The 15,339-nt window shown below is 41.3% G+C and overlaps 1 long non-coding RNA gene across 1 annotated transcript; it reads left to right on the forward strand.

The window, feature by feature from the left end:
- Positions 1 to 906: 906 nt before the first annotated feature.
- Positions 907 to 11,637, forward strand: LOC107201477. Its single transcript, XR_002001499.2, has 3 exons — positions 907 to 1,762; positions 10,036 to 10,112; positions 10,287 to 11,637. It is a non-coding gene; the product is annotated as an uncharacterized LOC107201477 (long non-coding RNA).
- The last annotated feature ends 3,702 nt before the right edge of the window (positions 11,638 to 15,339 follow it).

Raw genomic sequence — 15,339 nt, forward strand, 5'->3', positions numbered from 1 at the left:
GCTTCAGGACAAGGATCCATAAGGAAGAGATGTATGGAGTCTCTTGTAGGATGGAGGTTTTTTCACAGTAAGTGCCAGCAGCAGTGGGTCTGGTGAACTGGAGAAATGTCTCATATTTAGGGCACATTCACATATATGCATGTATTTATTTTTGCAGGCACACACACATAAGATACTGACCATATATGGCCATATTTATTACCTTAGCCACAGTACCATACAAATATGGTTTATTGGGTATCTCTGATATCTTCTCTCAGGTGTCTCCTTCTTGCTTATCATTTTGAAATTGGACCAATTCAGTATGTCAGTATTTCACAACTGCCCTTTTTGTCTACCTGGAAGAAACCCTAGCATCAGGGTTTTGTGTGTATTTGGTATCTTTTCTGTATCATTATTGAATACTGCCATGTGGATCCCAGGATCCCAGCTGTGTGAGGCATCTTTCTTCTAGGTACTGAAGCTGTGTCAAGGGCAGAGGCATAATAAATGGCCTTTCATTGTCCTGGGGTTCACATTGGTTTTCCCTGCTGAGATTGATCTGGGTAGAGAGGAGCACAAAAGCAGTGTTTAAAAATTAACAAGACATGCACAGGGAGAAAAGAAAACGGCATGGATATACAAATAGAGCCAGTCCCCTTGGAAAAGTCATCCTCTTGCTTTGTTCAGTGGGTAGTTACTAGTACAATATGTTTCTTTGGCTGGCAACAGCCAGAATCTGACCAGCTCTTATCACCCCTCCACAAGCATGCTGGGCCCCACTCCACCCTGCCTCTATCTGGGCACTCCAAATTTTGGACCCTCCAATCAGTTTGATTATTTTCCTTCTTCTTGCTCTTCTCAGATGCTTTCTCCCTTGTCATCCAGGGCCCCCCTAATCTCCTTTCTTCCTTGCTCATCTGTTCAGGGCTGCCAATCTCTCCCTCCCCAGCATGCTGCTGGCCAATTTGCACTTGCTGTTTTTCTGCTTGGAGACCTCCTCCTGCAAAAAATCTAAAAGGGAGTCATTCCAAGTGACCAGGTCTAGGGCTTGAAAGTGCAGGCAGCTTGAAAATCAACTTGTCCTTTACAGAACTGCTGCTCAATTATATATCTAGATGTGGACTTTGAATATACATTGCTGGCCAATTTTCTCTTTTTTACTGAAAACTGCCCAGAGGTTAGAAAGTTTGAAGATGTGAAAACTCAGTTACTGTGGCTAAGTTGAAGTGTTTTTTAACACTGCTACCACCACCACCACTAACGTGAAAAGAAAAGGCTGTGGTGATTAGTTTCCAGCAATTTGGAGAAGAGCATCAGTATAAAGATACTCTGCAATACTGCTGCTTAAGGAAATACCTGTGAACCCTCAAAGATTTTGTGGGAAACCATGTAAAATCAGGGGTATGGGAAGTATTTGACTTGACTGTTTTCCACAGTCTTCCTTCAGACTATAGTGCCTCCAAGACAAAGCTCCCTCCAGCTGCTGAGTGTTCTCCTTTTGGCAAACACTGCAGATAACCACAAGATCATCCTTGAAGTCCTGCTCATCCACAGCACTGACAAACCACCTCTTTTTAAAATCTGCTTTTTGTCTTATTTGAGACCAGGCTGGCTAGACTGCAGCCAGGTAGGTCTGCCACGAGGCTGACCTGTGCTCAGCCCATTCCTGCCTCTGCCACTTTGGTCCATCTGTCCCCAACAGGAGTGTTCAGAAAAACCCAGAGCATCTTCTGAGGCATGATTTTTCTCAAGACACTGAGAGCATTTGAGAGCACTTGAGGTGAGCACATGGTCAAGAAGAATGCACTTGCATGTATCTCTTGCTCTTGATTTACTGTTCATGGCAGGGAAGAAAAGAGGGTGCTTTGGGCTCAGTGAGAGTAGAGGTTTATACGTGCGCTTTACTCAGCACTATGTGTTTTAGCGTAAACCTCTTGACCCCTGGGGAACTGGCACTGTCATGATAACAAGCAGACGTTGAGTTAATGCCTATAATAACCTTTCATGTGGTAAAATATTTCCAGGGTTTACAGCTTTGAACCTGTTATCCTATACCAGATTAATACAAATATATTTACATAATGATTACAAGGGCACTTCTCTTGAGATTAGCAACTTTTCTTGTATGAATGATTAAACGATTCTGACTAATTTGACTGCTGTTACACATTTAAAGAAAAGAAATTGGATTCCAGGCCAACTTAACCTTTCAATCTGATTAATTAAAAATTAAGTTCAGCTGATTTGAAGGACTGATGATTCCACCTTCTCTGAGACCATGGGCAGTGTGGGACTGAACCTCATGAACTTCCACTGTAGCACCCATCACAGCTGATTGTTTTTCCCGGCTGAACCAATGGCTCTGCCTTCTCAATTATTTTCTTTTTCATCCCCCCTCTCCTTTAGGCTTTCAGTGATAATACTATGTTAATATGGCTGAATTTTGTTTGCCCAGCTGGGCATTGTAAAGGAACTCTCTGAAGTTTTGTTTGATCATGTACTAAGGGGTAAATGCTTAGAAATGTTAATCTATATAGAAATACACTGAAATTTATTGCTCTAAATATTATTAATTGCTCCTTAATTAGGAGAGCACCTGAGAATGAAGATCAGATCCTTGTTTTGCCAGTTGTACTAGAAACATAAAATGGATGGTGTTTCTGAGACTGAAAAATTTAAAATGGAGAAAAGATTCTCAAACTTCTGGTTGATTTGAGAATTTTTTGATGTAAGTTTTGCTTTTTAGTGGTGTTTGATGTGGTTAACCAAGCTAGCTATAATGAAAGGAGTGCCAGGAGCATGTGTTACTGTTTTTTCTTGGTTGCTTTTTCTTGATTTCAGATTTAGTGATGTTGAGTCCAGTTACAAGTTAGTACATCAAGATTTATGCATGTAGATTTATTTTAATCTGCAGACTCATTCATTTCAGTGGTTCTATAAATACCTTAGGCTTAATAAAGAGGCTAAGGAGTTAATGAGTCTACAGCTCTGAAAGGAATGTTCAGACTGGTTTCCAGCCCTGGTGCCTATATCAAGCTTTTTGCTTCACCTGTAGATTTAGAAAAGAGGTTATTTGGTCATTGGTCACAGGCCTGTGGCAGTCAAAAGCTAATATCCTTTTTTAGGTCTTAGGTTGGCAATATAATTCAATTAATGCTTTCCAAGAAATATTTAATGAAGCCCTACATGAAAATAATGACCTTTACTTTTATGGAAATCGTGCTGAACTGGAGTTTTATGGGAGCAGAGGTCTGTACTATCAGGAATTTTATCATGTGCCTGAAGTAGTTCCTTTGTTTCTTATCTGCTTATCACACTGTGCAGCCAGAAATCTCCTTTCTGTAAGCTGTAGGCAGAACAACTTAATTATTTATTTTAAACTATGTGGATTTCTTACTGAGCAAGTAATTAGCTACTTAGCCTGCTTTTTGAAAGCATGCATCTCTTCTATTACATTGCCCAGGGACTAGAAGCTGTTCAGTAGTAAGAGAATCATATATTTACATGGTAATCCCCTGGCATGTCTTGCATGATTCTTAAAAAGCATGACCCTGATGAGCTGCCCTCCCCTACAGCTGCAGTCTGGCACTTGCATCTCAGAATGGAGTAAGGTAACTTAATGTAAACTGAATCACACTTTAGTTTTTGTTCAACAGGAAAAATCCAAATGAGAAAATTGCTGTGATCTTAGTGAAGTCTTTGGCTGCACATTCATCTGGGTCTGGGTCTGATGCAGCTAAGCAGGGTCCAGTTCCGTGCTTGCTTGAGAGACATTAAAAGTGGCCTGCTCAGACTTCGGGTTTATTTCTGAGGAATGAAGGGTGACTGCTATCTCTTGTCCCCATCCATGCCCAAAATCCACCGGGGGAAGGTGAGATGTCAGTTAACAGAGAAATCATATGGGAATTCATATGAAACGGTGGAAAGAAATAGGGCTGAGTCAGACTTCACCTTTAGACTTGAAGAGCAGCATAATCTCCATTATGTAAGATCCTGGCTCTAAGTGTTGCTCTTTATGCCTTGACATAAGCCAGAGATGGAAGTCTAATAAATATTGTACCAATTAAATCTTTCACTTGCTCTGGTGCGATATTGATGTTACAAAGGATGTTAATCCCGGTTCATGCTGGAATAAGTCAGGTTAGGGTCTGTGCCATGGTCTTTTATATTCATGCCATGAATTCTCAGTAAAAAGTCTAGTCTGAAGTGTAATAGATTAAAAATCCTAGTGAACTTACTAGGCATTGGGTCATGGTCAAAGTTAAAGCTTTTGGTGACTCGTGGAATTTTGGTATCAATAAAGGGTTCATTATTGAGTTAGTAATAATTTGTAATAATGATTCATAGAAGAGACAGAAAGTGGTGGTCAAAGATGAGATGAATCATGCTGCCAGTGAAGCTCCATTTTGCTACTGATTCATGCCCTCCTAAGCTGGAAGAAAGCTGCTTTACAGAAAATCACTCTATGAGAGTAGCTTCAGGAAATCTACAATCTTTAGACTACCAACGTTTTGCAAACAAAATCATCCTGCACTTGTTTAAAAACAGCATTTTCTTTCCTCATTGCCACTCCTTGGTTCTCTACTAAACCATACACAAACGTTTGTTCTCTACACAAACCATACACAAAGTGAGACTGGCAGTGCTGGACTGTTGATACCACAGCTGCTCCTCCAGTGCTGCCAGGAGGAGCTGCAGTGTGGAGCAGGCTGTAAGGTACCTGGAACTGTGCTAGCTGCTGTCCCTCTGTCAGGATGGGCATGGCCTCCAAGTATTTCCTCTTTGCTCTTCATTTTCATCTCCTTTTTGAGGTGCTGCAGGCTAAACTGTCACCTGTGTCACATTGCCATCTACTGTACTTCAGCTACACAGGTCTTTACTACCTGGTTGAATTCAGCCTGTTGAAGATCCAAGGTCATTTGGGTCCCTATAGGGAGTCACACATTGCTGTCTCAGGGACTGGGAGGTAGCTTTATGGTCTTTTTGGATATGGGAGTGACCTCTTGCTGGACTCCTGACTCATCCTTTCGTTTAAGTCAATATTGCAGGGGATGCATTTGTTCAATTTGTTCAGGTTAATGTGTGCTAAGACCCACTCTTAAAACAGCAGCATTTATGTGTGTCCAGTACAAACAATCCCAAAATAATGAACCCAAATGTTTCAAGAGGTTTTTAAATAAAAACAGATGAAAGAGCAGAGGAGAGAACAGTGGTGCTGATTGTCTTAGGCTAACTGGTACATTGTGTCATAGGATTCTTCATACGAGGAAATTATAATGAATAAAGCAGTGAGGGCCATCCTTCAGGTGAAGTATGAAGCAAGGCTTAAAGAAGTATGTCAGGGAAGATCTCTGAACAGTACTGATCTTCACTTCTCTTTCCTCCAAAATATGATTTTAAAATCTTGTTAGTAAAATTTCTGCTGCAGAAAAAAGTCCTTTAGGGACATTTTGCAGCATTATAAACAGTACTTAACAAGCAGAAAGTTTTAAAATAGTACTTATTGGAAGAAAACTAGTGCTGCAAGTACCTGAGATGAACACAACAAATATCAGGTCTGAAAAATCATAATAAACTGATCAGTCAAGGTGGTCTTTCTTAAATTAGATCTCTGTCTCAAAGAGAATTGCCTGAAAGATCTAATTTCCTCTTTGCTGTAGGGAACAGTTTTTTTTCAGATATCTGCCCATTTACAACTAAACTCTGGTGAGTGTGGAGTTAAAGCATTTTCAAGATACACTTCTGCATGATGTGATTAAAATCTGGGAGATGTAAATAGTCCCAGGAAGGCTATTTTATATTTGATTGCTGCAGTCTAATGATCAGCTGACTAGTGGGGTGTAGTGATGATGGAGTTAAAATCAATGTTCAGGGAAGACTGGATAAAACAAGCTTCCAGAGAAAGTTAGAGCTTTTGCACAATAAAAGTGGTAAAATATTCCAAGTCATAGAATCATGGAACATCTTGGGTAGGAAGTGACCCACAGGGATCTTCCTACTTCTACCCTGCACAAAAAAGCCCCTGCTAGTATCCAAACACTTCTTGACCTCTGTCAGGCTTGGTGCTGTGACCACTTCCTTGGGAAGCCTGCTCCAGTGCTTAAACATCCTCTAGGTAAAGACCCTTTTTCTAATATCCAACCCTAACCTCCCCTGACAGTCCATTCCCTCAGGTCTTGTCACTGGTCACCACAGAGAAGAGAGCAGTGCCTATCTCTCTCCAAAGTAAAAGTGTAAGTATTAGAAAGCATGTTAGAGTAGAAAAAATGTATTTCAAAGTCTGGGAGTTATTTCAGGAAGAGCTATAAGAAGTATTAGCTAAAGGCGATCTCATTTTCTTTCATCTGAAACCCTTCTTCCAAAAACTTTTTGAAATTCTTTTTATGAACATTTCTCTGCTTTTTGGCTGCCTCCCTCTGAGCTGGGAGAAAACTTGGCTGTTCCAAAGGCCAAACATCTAACAATTATAAGTTATAAAATAAACCAGACAAACCCTCCCACCCCAAACCAAATTAATTTAATTATGGGTACAAGAAAATATATTTTCTTGCAGTGTGTTGAAATTAATTTTTTAGCCATTTCTTCCCTAATATGCATAACAGTCCTTGTTTCTTTTCTGCTCTAGAAAATTATTTTTCTAATAAAATATTAGAAAATAACTAATCTAGCAGATTAGTTATCATTGGCGTATACAGGCACAAAGGTAGCAATGTCTGTGACACAGGTATCCACATGATACCATTTGAGACATTTTTAATCAGAGGAAGTGACATGGAAACTAGAAAGTTTACCCGGAATAACTAACAGTTTGAACCCAATAACTCTCATAACTGTAATACACAAGAACTTTCCATTGCGCTTGCTCCCTTACAATGGACATATCTGATTTTCTTTATAGGTTACTGGAATATCACTGGCCAGTCATAAAATATGACCTGTTTTCCCTGCAAGGAGTGGAATGTCCTTGTAACAAGCTACATGCATCTTCTGATTGCAGAACAAACCAATGCTTCTGAGTCCTCCCTGGAGGCTCTTCTTTCGACCCCTGCAGGACCATTCTCTGTGTTAAATTTATTTAATTTAGCATCAGGGCTAATCTGAAATGGAAGCGATTTTCCTTGCAGAAAGCATTCCTTACTTGAGTAGATAAGAAATCAACTTTTCAACTAGAAGTCAATGTTGCAGACCCTTTCTTGAAGGAAAAAATTAAAAGTTACTCTTTGCTGGAAAAGACCAATAAAGCAGAGGAAGAATGAGACACTTTCTACCTAACACCAAGTCATCATGACAAACCCTCTGCCTACACAGCAGTTCCAATCCATGACACAGATCCTGGAGCCCATTTGTGTGAGTTATTGGAGCAATCTGGGGGCACTGAGTTTGCTGCTCTGCTATCAGCCTTTCCTGCTGGCCGTTGGGTTCACCTTATGATTTGAGTTCACTCATGAGGTAGTTAACAGCCCTTTAAGAATTTGCTCTTTGCATGTAAAGATGGATTGTATACCCTGAACTCTCTTAATCTCTGGATGTTATAAATGGTTGTATGCCCTTGACACGTACAGTTTCTTTGCAAACAAGGCCCATTCAGTGCTCACCTTGAGCGAAGGCACCAGTATCTGGGGTATCTCTGTCCACAGGCTCATTTTGTCTTTCTAAGCCAAAGATCACCTCTGGGCATTGGCAACATCCATTTGACCCATTCCTGCCTCCTGTTTGTGTCATTTCTTGGTGCCCTGAATGAGATCAACCTCTCCCTGTATGAGCAAACAAGATTTGCTCCAGGGTCAATACCAGTTCTTACAACTGGTCTTTTTGTCTCCTTTTAGAGTTGCTTTTCACCAAAACTTCTGAGTACAACTCCTGAAAAATCAGTAACAATAGCAAAGTAGCAAAATTTTGAGTAGATGTTTTAGTGTCTGGTATTTCACACCTTGCAGAGAAAACCTGTTCTTGGGTTGAGTTTTTATCTGCCTTTGATTTCTTTTCATTCTTGTGTGCTTTTCATTGATCCCATTTTTAAAGATTTTTTGTGGTTGTTCTGCGAATATACATGCTTTGCTAGCAGCTTGAGGTACTGAATTCTTGGGTATGTTGTGAGCCCTGCAAGGCTGGATAGTCACAGTAAAGGGGAAAGGATTCTTTAGCCTCCAGGGTATGTAGATGTGGCACTTAGGGACAAGATTTAGTGGTGGACCAGGCAGTGTTAGGTTTACAGCCGAACTTGATCTTAAACGTTGTTTCCAAGCTGAACTATTCTATAATTCTGTGATGTGATTACTTCTGCTCTTTTAGTCGGTTTTGTATCCCACCAGGAACATTAGAAACTCCCAGATGAAAGCTGAAATCACTCATGAGTTTATTAGGTGGGCAACTGAATAAACTACTGCAACAAGAGGAGACTTGCTATGATTTTGTACCTGCTGCTGACACTGAGGTTCGTACAAGCAGGGCTGTGAACTCCAAGGGCACAGTGCTGCCTGCAGCCAGAGGTGGAAAAGATCCTTAAGGACACTTTAGTCTCCAGACAGCAAAAGCTTTGTCTCATTGTGGGACTCTGAGACTAATTTATACATTTTACATTTCTTGAAGGAGACCGGGAATTTTACAAGATGATGAGCTACTGCCTGTTCAGTGAATTTTCACTCAAGCCTTACATTGATTTCAGTGGGCTGTAGATACACTAATTTATCCCACCTCATTTAAGCATGCTCCAGTGGCAACTTGTACCATTCTTTTATTCTGAGGTTAATTTTAATTGCAAATGTAAAGTACCTTGAAGGACTCAGTCGAATAATTCCCTCTCATAAACCAGGCAATAAATACACATCAGGTAACTGAGATATTGCTGAACCATAACTGCCCCTCAACAACAGACAGGCACACGGGGGCTCGCAGTGTCGTGGTTTCACTGACAGGGACGTGGATGCTGATAAAGAGGTTTGCCTCCTGTGCCTCTGGGCCCTATGGAAATGATCCCTCTAGTGGGCACTCGGAAATTAACTGGTCGTGTTGCTTGGCAGTGCGGGAAGCCTTAGCAGAGAATAAATGAAAAAGTTGCCCAGTATTAGGGAAAAATAAACCAAACCCAAACAATGAAAGAGACAGCTGTATTTTCCTAAATTTTACCACTGAAATAAGATCTTAAGGTAGTTGTTATAAGAAGTGGTAAACATCACCAAAATGCTCATGCAGTAACTTCTGCAAAACTCTTTAAAACAGTGTTATTTAGATTATTTTTCGTCGAAATAATGAGATTTGTTTTTTATATGTTGTCATCTCCTTGGGAGAGAAAAAGAATAAACTATTTATAAAATACTTTCTGAATGATGGGGGCGGGGGAAAGCCCTGTTGTAATTTCTTCCTTAACTAATGTTCCTTTTATGGAGACAACTTTTTAATTTTTCAAGCGATTTCAAGAAATGTTTCCAAGAGATTCAAAAAATTTCTAACCAGGAAAAAAAATCAAGATTTGTGCTCTGATTTCAGGCCCTACTTGCTTCTGGTCCATCATATGCCTCTTGTTTCCATCATTCCTCATAACATCCCTTAAGAGCAGGGCATAAAACATTGATCTTGCTGGCCCCCCAACACAGAGGTGTGTCTGCCTGAGCAGGGAATGTGTGACATGCCTGGACAGTATTTGATGGAGTTCTCAAGTGTCTGTTAACTGTAGCTGCCTTGAAAAAGTAATTTGTAGGGAGCATTTTCTTGTTGGTGTTACTGTGACAAACCTTTGCAGCAGATCTCCTCCCTGTATGACCTGTTGATGTAGCTCTCCACGCTTTCCTGAAGGATCAACAGCGTAACCCTGTGTTGCACCAAGCATTCTTCCCTTGTGTAAAGATAAATCTGACAGTTTTTGGATAAACACCCAAAAAATGACCCTGGTGCCACTGCTGGATCACAGCTCCTGTTGCAGTCCTTTGCTTGGCTCACTGGAAGAAGTCATGACTGTAGACAGGAGTTATGATACCAAAATCTGGTTCTTTTTGGGTTTGTCCTGTATCTCCTTTCAACAGCTTCTATATCTAACTCCAGTACTTCCCTTCCCAGGTCCTCCATCCCACAGCTTCTCTGTGCCTCCCACTTGCGGCAGTGTCCTGAGCAAACAGTGGAGCTTGCTCTGCCAGGTGAGCCACAAAACCCACCCTTTTCCTGACCTGGTGTAAACTCCTGTCTTGACCCAGCTGGGTGTCTGGCCAAGGGCAGACCTCTTGAACTGTTTGTGTCTGAGCTGCATCGCTAACAGCTCTTTTCAAGTGAAAATTTTAAACGGTTTTATTTTCAATCATCTCTTCTTTCAGATTTGGGATGTGAGAAGGTGTTTGTGCACTAGTCAGTCAGCCAGTGACAATTTCATTCCCCTGTGTGTGGCTACACAGAAGGTGTATGGTGATAAGTTGTGCCACTCATGAATCATGCTTGTCCATGCTGCTGCTCCGTGAAGCTTTGGTAGAAGAGATCAATCCCTACATTGAGATACAATCTGATATTGAAGTTTCCATGTATAATCCAAAAATGCTTCTGTTCTCTACATACATCCTTGTGCTCTCTCACTGGAGGGTGTCTGTCTCATTTGGGGGCAAATGTAGAAATATTCTTTCTTTTATATTCACAAAATATAAGCTGTTGATGAAAATTAATGTGTATTTTGGAGGGCATACAGGTAGAAAAAGCAAATGAGATGGGGGCTGAAAAGAAAGACAGTCAGTACCTTGTACCTTGACACCAATCTGAGGCTGTGTGGGGATTTGATATCATTACAGAGCCTTGAGTTCCCTGAAATTATAAAGGAACTTCAACAAGAGAGGTCAGCATGGTCTTAAGTAAGAGTGGAACCGTTCTACCCTTATGGGTAGCATGAAGAATTCCACTCCTATGCATTGAATATTAAATGCTTCAGAGCAGAGATGTTTGAAGCTCTGACCACAGTTGTACCTTCCCTTGATATCATATGCAAAGTTAATATTAGTTTGAGTTAAAATCATGTCTGAGCTAAAGGAGTTCGGCATGTTTGTGATTATGGAGTCACTGAAATGTATGTAATCAACTCTTCGTGGGTATTAATCAGAGCATAAATGTTTGGATCACTTATTAAAACTGCTATTGCATTAGAAAAAAAGTGTCTGTGGAAAAATACTTGTTTTGAAAAGAACTACAAAAGTATTCCATCAAGTTCTGACTTCAATACACTGGTAAGGGTGCAATTCCAGTGAGTGATGTTGTTGGAGTTGTCCACTCATCTTTGTAGAGAGGATGCTTTTTTGAGAGTTGGGACTTTTTTCCTCTCCTAGTCTGTAGGTTTTTCCAAGGTGCCATGGAAACAAAGGGATTCTCATGATTGTTTTAACTGTACTTCATAGGAACCATTTTTGCAGAGATTATGCTGAATTCAGCTTCTCATAGAAATCTTGTAGGCGACATTCCATGCCACAGAGAGTAAAAACAGTGTGAGTTCAGGCAGCAGTGTCTTATAGTCAGGTAGGATAACAGGTGACCTCTTCCTTCCATCTCTGGCCAGGGGCATCTTGCAGTGGTTCTTTCAAGTAGAACATGGCTTGCAGGTGGAACATGTATTTGTTTTGTAAAGGTTCCTCTGTTGTGTGAGGAGACTTCATTGTTTTGCTGCATATTGTTGTTCTCTTAATAAAGGTGAAAGTTTAGTGGAAACTTTTTACTAGAAGGAACTGGATCAGGTTCTTACCTGATTTCTGTCTTCATTGACACAAGTTGGTTTTGTGTTTGGGACTCAAATTCAGGGAAATTAAAGCCTAATATCCTGTATTGAACAGGTAAAATGAAAACCAGTAAAGTTTGCAATGCATTGCCTGCTTATCTGAAGACTTATAAAATTGACTTCTATACAACCTATTTTGCAAACTTCAGTTGCCTTCCAGTATCTTAAGGGAGTCTACAAGAAGGATGGAGAGAGATCATTTACAAGAGAATATAGTGACAGGACAAGGGGGAATGGCTACAAACAAAGAGAGTAGTTTTAGATGAGATATTAGGAAAAAATTCTTTACTGTGAGGGTGGTGAGGCACTGGGACAGCTTTCCAAGAGAAGTTGTCCATGCCCCATCCCTGGAAGTGCTCAAGACTAGGTTGGATGTGGCTCTGAACGACCTAGTCTAGTAAAGGTGTCCCTGCCCATGTCAGGGGTTGGAACAACATGATCTTGAAAGTTCCTTCCAACCCAAACCATTATAGAATTAAATGCTCTTATATGATATGCACCCCTAAGTAATCATAACCATAATCATAATCATAATCATAATAATAATCATAATCATAATCATAATCATAATCATAATCATAATCATAATCATAATCATAATCATAAACACAATCACAATCACAATCATAATCATAATCATAATCACAATCATCATTATATTTAATGTAATGACATGTTTGTGCTAAGGAATAGGTTATAAGGGCTAATGTTGCCCAAACTCTGTTATTTGATTGCTTTGAGTTGTATATAGTGAACAGGAAGTGAAAGCAATTTATGCAATTATGTGGCTGGTGTAAACAATCAGACCTGACAGACCAGGATTTTGGGGGAGTGCTGTTACATGCCTCAAATGTACTCTTAGCCAGGCAGTTGACTCCAATGACCCAGACCCACAGACCACCTCAAAATACACCACCACAGGGTTTCCCTGTGGTTGAGAGATTTTGTTGGGTTACTGCTTTTATTTTTTTTTTAATTATAGGTTATACCCTGGCAGAACTAGGGATGCAATGTAACCTTGTAATTGGCAATCACAATACTCTGCCCTGCTTTCTAAAATGTCAACAGTGTACTCATCAAATGCTCTCAAGGTTGCCATAAAGTGGAGTTTATGCGGGCATTTTTGAAGCTTTGATGAAGTTTTGGTTCCAAGTATGAAAATCAGCCTAGTTCCACATTTTATAGATATATGAATTCCTACTAAATATTCTCATTGAGCAAGGGTGTTGCTTTGCAGGGTTGAGGATGAAAAGCTGCAATGCATTTCTGAGCACAGGTGACAATCCAGTCTTTGAAGGTTTCATTGCACTCAGATGACTGGAGTATTAGAAGAACCAGATTTGAAAACATCAGGCTCAAGACAAGGCAGTTTGGCAGAGGAGCCGTGTGGGTAGCTGGAAGAACTCCAAGGAACAGACTCAATTTGGGCTAAGTGTTAGCTGAGTAAGGCATAACTAATAAGATTTTTTAACAAAGCATTTTTAGAGTCTGTTGAAACCATCTATTTCCTTTGAAGAAATCAAACATTAGCAAGTTTTTCCACTAATTCTAAAATAAAGCTCTTAGTCTCACATTTAGTTTGTGTGGTGGGAAATGCCTACAGTTCACTTTGGAAACTTTTCACTTTGGAAAACTTTCTAGGATTTAATAATCATCAGTGAATTGAACTACTTAGGTCATTAAGCATTCAGCTGTTCTGCCATCGCAGTGTACAAATGGGTGCCTGCTTTTCATGTCAGCTGAGGTTAGAATGTTGGAGAACACAATACTGAATTAATTGGAGAATTAGCATAGATTGAATTACATTTGTGTGATTTGGATGGGGAGGCTGGAAGTGTTTACTGGGGGATGCAGCAGTGTGGGGAGTGGGCATGGGCTTTAAATGCATGGGGCAGGAAAGTGTTTTGGATTGCAGGACCTGAGATGGAGAACAGGTGGAATTTCTGCCATTGCATGAATAATACATGTCATAATATTTTTTTTCCTTTCCCTCCATTGGCTTTGAGTTTTGGTGCTAGGCATAATGCAAAGGGTGACTTTCACTAAGTGCAAGAGTGCTTCAGCAGGCTATTGATTAAGGGTATAACAGTATTGGTTTACTTGGTTTAGACTTAGGTTCTGTAGGTATGGGGCCAGGGGGAATGGTTTTAAATGGAAACTGTAGATTTTGAGTAGATTTAAGGGAGAGATTCTTCAGTGTGAGAATGATAAGGCTCCGAAACAGGTTGCCCAGAGAAGCTGTGGATGTCCCATCCCCGGCCGGGCGGGGTGGAGAGAAGCACCGAGCCGGCAGAGCAAGGGATCACCAGAGGTGCGGGACCGGCGCCCCTGGTACCGCGGCGGGGAGGTCTCGGCCCAGAGCCGCTGCGGAGCGGAGCCAGCGGTCAGGAGATGTCCGGGGCTCAGAGGAGCAGCCACTGCAGCCGAGGTCGTTTCCCGAGGGAGGGAGGAGACCGGAGCTGGGGTCTGATCCGAGCGAGGCCGAGGCGGCCCCGCCGGTACCGGGTGAGAAGGGCTGTCCGGATGAGAGATAAAGAGCCGGGGCCGTCGCTTGGGCTGGCTGCAACCAGCTCAGCTATGAGTCTTCGGCTTCCCTCAGTCCCGAACGGCCACGAAGTATGGAAATTTAGGTTTGCTTGTGCTTATGAATATCACAGCTTAAGGTGTGCTTTGTGTGAGGGATTTTCAACTCCCTCCCCTAACTTTTCCTTTTCTATTAGGATTTTTAGAGATCAGAGCACATTTTAGGCACTTGTGAGATGTAAAAAATGGACCTGATAAATGAAAAAATAAAAGTAATAATACTGGTGTCTGCATTGCAAAGCACAATGCCTATTTTCCCACTGAGGAGAAGGGGTAATGATGTAAGGAAGCAGTGGGTGCTGTAAAAAAGCAACACTCTTCTCACAAATGGTTACTATGAGAGGAATTTATCTTGAGTACAGTGAGACAGTAATGTGTTCTAGGAGTTTTCAACAAATAATGGAGCCTTAACAAAAATATTTTCCTACCCTCTTCCTAGGCTTGATGTACCACGTTCCTCCAGCCCATGATGGCTCAGAGTACTCTTCTCTCTGACCAGGCACTTTGGAGCACTTTGGTTCCACTCTGTCCCTTTGTCCCAATGGGTCTTGCCCAGGAGTTGGAACTGCACTGATTCGCTTTGAGCATAGGTAATTTTATTTCAACAACTTAGTCAACTCCAGTATTTGCCTGTGCACTGGAGAGGAGTTTAGTCAGGACAGAGAAGGTTTTTGACCCTGAGGCTGCCTTTGGATCAGCAGGCATTGCCCCAGCAGGAAATGGGTGAGGTACTCTGCAGCTTGCCCTGGATCCTGCCTCAAGCTGTGTTTTGTCCAAGGACCTCATGAAGGAGCTGCTTCACTTTAGTAAAGAAGTCTACCAGCTTGTTGAGTGGAAATGGGCAGGAGCTAGCCTCATTCGATGGTGTTGGCTTTTGAGTGGGGAGCGCTGTTGGCAATGGCTGCTGAGTGGGGGGTTGTGTTGGCCATGGTTTATAAGTGGGAAGTGGTGTCGGCCATGGATTATGAGTGGGGGGTTGGGTTGGCCATGGCTTATGAGTGGGAAGTGGTGTTGTCCATGGCTTATAAGTGGGGGGT

Source organism: Parus major, chromosome 3, assembly GCF_001522545.3.
Source record: "Parus major isolate Abel chromosome 3, Parus_major1.1, whole genome shotgun sequence".
NCBI classification, from domain to species: domain Eukaryota; kingdom Metazoa; phylum Chordata; class Aves; order Passeriformes; family Paridae; genus Parus; species Parus major.